We start from the raw sequence: 1,972 nt of genomic DNA on the forward strand, positions 1-1,972 counted from the left end.
TCGGAGGCCATCATTCCAGAAGAATTCTTCGTCCTCACATTTCAGTTACCGTTATCCAATTATCTCGGTGCTTCGTTCAAGTGTTCTTTAATCAGCTCGTTATCTCTTCATTCTTGTGCATCTAAATCCCCTCGAGCATATTTGTTCTTCTAATTCTTCCCGGTGTTTCATTCTCTTTCGTCAGTCATTTCTGAATTCTTACGGTGGTTCAATCATATTCTTTTTCCTTTGTTATCATTCAATCCATTCGTTCTTTCCAATCCTACCGGTGGTTCATGAAGACCTTCTCAAGTTTGCGACATGTCACTTCTCAATCCTTTTCAAGAAGAATAAGTAGTATGCAAAAATCCATTGCTTGTCATCAATTTAATTTGATGAAGGATAAGCATACAATAAATCTTATTCTTATTTCATCCAAGTGAGTAATCCCTTCCTTCAGAGTTTGTTCTTGAGGAATAAATTCTAGTTCCAAGTGTTTTTCATCTTTTCTTTCCCGGAGTTCAAAATTTCCTCGATCATTTCATCGGAACCTCCATCTAAGTCATCGCAAGGCTTTAATCTTATTATTTCATCCTTCATTCTATCTCATCATCCTTTTGTTACCTGAGTTCTTCATGGTGGTTCTTTATGTTTTAATTCATTCCTCAAGTGTTCATCAAGATTCTTATCGAAGGAGCTCAAGTATCTTTCCTTCTTGCTTTTCGAAGTGCAATTAAATCTCCATATTCTTCTGAAGTGGAGTTTTGCATTTCTTCGTTCTTCTAAGCTATTCAATCATTTCCGTTTGTGGCCGGTTATCACCTCATGATCGTGAAATGTTACCTATAAGACCACAACAAGCTTATTCTTTTCGTTGTTGATTTTCTCAACAACTCCATTCAATCCTTCCTTCTAAGTTCATTTCATTCCATTCTTTCTATTCTTTCCGGGGGTTTTGTGTTGTTCTTCTCTTCAAGTGTCATTCCATCTTGTGAAGCTCGTGTTCTATTCCTCCATGTTTCAGCTGGAGTGCTGCCTAAATCCCTTCAGTCTTATTCGTTTCTTATCTCGTTCTAACCGGAGTGGTTTCATAGTCTATCTGATTCCGGGAGCTTTCGATTCTCAACATTCTCTTCGTTCCCCTCTTCTTCTGAGTGCTCTCGATTCTTTGCTTCTTCTCGAGTTCTTGTTTCACCTCATCCCTTTTCTCTCCCGTCTCGGTCCTAAGATCTCGGGACGAGATCTCTTGGTAGTGGAGGAGTGTTATAACGCCCCGGATCCGATGCGCCAGGTGTCCTTCAGTTACTCGCCGTCGTTGCCATGTCTTTTACTTGCGTGTTGCATATTTTCATGTCATCATGTGCATTTCATTTTGCAAACGTGTTCGTCTCATGCATCCAAGCATTTTCCCCGTTGTCCGTTTTGCAATCCGGCGCTCCTATGCCCTCCGGCGTTCCCCTTTTCTCTCGTGTTGTGAGTGGGTTTTAACCTTTCTCGGAATGTACCGAGTCTTGTAAAGTGGCCTTGGTATACCACCGGTAGACTGCCTGTCAAGTTTTGTGCCATTTGGAGTTCGTTTGGTACTCCAACGGTTAACCGGGTAACCGTAAAGCCCCCTTCTCTCTTTGCAGCCCAACACCCTTCCAAACTGGCCCAAAACCCATCTAACTCCCATCCATGCTCTCGGTCGTTCGATCACGATCGCGTGGCCGAAAACCGCTCCTCATTTGGACACTCCTAGCTCCCTCTACCTATATAAAGGCCCTCCCCTTCCAAATTCGCAGATCAAACCCTAGCCTAATCCTCCCCGCCGCCACCGGACACGTCCGGCCGCAACTGGACATCTCCGCCGCCCTCAGCCACGTCGCCCCGGCCAATAGGACGCCGCCACGTTAGCCTCCGCCACCGCTCCCAGCCAACCCCGGCGCGCCAAGTGTCAGTCAGCCTCCTCTCTCCTCCCCGTGCCCGCCGCGGCCCGCCGAGGCCCGGGTCG

Source organism: Triticum dicoccoides, chromosome 3B (assembly GCF_002162155.2).
Source record: "Triticum dicoccoides isolate Atlit2015 ecotype Zavitan chromosome 3B, WEW_v2.0, whole genome shotgun sequence".
In the NCBI taxonomy this organism is placed as follows: domain Eukaryota; kingdom Viridiplantae; phylum Streptophyta; class Magnoliopsida; order Poales; family Poaceae; genus Triticum; species Triticum dicoccoides.